Here is a 1,898-nt window from a genome sequence, read left to right as displayed (position 1 = left end):
TATTTTGGCAAAACCTCTAAAATGTGGTTATTTTGTGGCAAAGGGTTGTGTAAAACGGTTATTTTTATAAATTTCCCTTTTTTTATTATTTTCGCATAGGGCATCAAAAATCTTAAGACCGGCCCTGATAAGAAGTTGAAATCACTCGATCTTAGGGGTGTTTGGGATTGCTTATTTGAAACAACTTATGTTTTTCTAGAAAAGTCATTATCAACTTATCATAAGTTAGAATGATTTAACTTCTTCAAAAACTCATTATTACCGGTTTGGCACCGGTATAAGTCGTTTATCCAAACACTCAAAAGTGCTTATTACCGATGCCACACAGGAATAAGTCAATAAGTTGTTTTTAAAAACAATCCCAAACACCCTCTTATTCCAATGTATATGAATTCAATGAACAGTAAGTTGGTGTTTGTTTCATGGATTTGGATGGAATTGAAAGGAATTGGAATAGCCAAATCATTTGACCAAATTCTAAATACAATGTTTAGTTTATGAAATAAAACTGATGGAATCCTTTCAATTCCAATAAATTCCTTCACTCACAGATTTTACATTCCACGACAATACCCTTGGATTTCAATTCCTTTCTGACAAATTCCTTCCCTAATCCAAATTCATTCAACGTTGCGTCTACCATCTCATCTAATTGATCTCTGGTTCGATCTCCATCTGGTACGCTCTCGCTCTCTCTCGTAATTTCTCCATCTATACGAGATCGATAGACAACATATGTAATCAATGAATCGATTCAAGATAACTAGCTATCGATCCAATTCCCGTTATTCAAACATCATAAAAAGGCCATTTGTTGATATATTTAATTCCGAATTCCAAAGTTGAATTCCGTGAACCAAACAAAAAAAATCCAATCCGTGAAGAATTTCATTCCAATTCCATGCAACCAAACACAATCACAAGGCATTGATCAAATTCATCAAAATTCCCTCAAAGTTAAATTCATTTGATGAATTCTAATTCCATCGAATTTCATTCTACGAACCAAACACCCCTAAGTTTATTGAAATTAATATATAAAATTTAATTTACGGTTTAAAATTTGACAAATCACATTTCGCACCATATTGTTTATTTTTTGGTATAAGACGTATAAAGTTTAGCTTAAGATTTAAAAAACTCGAATTAATATATAAGATTTAAGTTACAGTTTAAAATCTAAAGTGCAATACATATAAAGTTTCTTTAAAACCACAAAGGTGATGTCTGATTTGTTTGAATTTGTGCTCCAAATGTCAAAAGTGCCTGGAGATCCCAAATTCAAATCGAAGTAGAATTAAAAATCTATTTGTAACCACGGATATTCAAATACGATGATTCCAAACTACCCGTGAAATAGGTGGTTGTTATGTAAAATTGTAACCAACAAATCTAATCTGCTAAAAAAGTGGTTGGAGTAAAGGGATAAGGGAGAATATGCGGGAAGCAGATTGGTATTGGATTCATCAGAAACAACGACCCCACATACGCTAATGCTACGTTGTTCTGCTGCCTCAACCGACATCGTTTTGCCCGTCCCTTCCTTTCTCCAGCAGCCAGCCTGTCTCCATTTATTTTCCCACCAATTTCAAATCTCTTTTTATTTATTTATAATTTTCAAAATAACTATACTATATTATAAAACATTTGATAAAACTCTTAAAAACTATTTTTTATACGTAAAGTACTGTTTATTAATGTATATTACTTAAAACTCAAGATTGCAAGTAGATTGTGCATAAATACAACTTATTAAAGTTCTATATATGAATTTGTGTAACTAACTGTAGATAACATAATCAAATACATGATAAATATCTAATTTTAAAATAAAAAAATCTAAAATATAATTAGGATAATTATCGAGTTCTAACAAAATAATTAATTCTTAGCATTAT

The sequence above is a fragment of the Cynara cardunculus genome (genome assembly GCF_001531365.2).
Source record: "Cynara cardunculus var. scolymus isolate 2C chromosome LG 1, CcrdV1, whole genome shotgun sequence".
Taxonomy (NCBI): domain Eukaryota; kingdom Viridiplantae; phylum Streptophyta; class Magnoliopsida; order Asterales; family Asteraceae; genus Cynara; species Cynara cardunculus.
The sequence above is the reverse complement of the archived record's forward strand: the minus strand, read 5'-3'. Positions refer to the sequence as shown.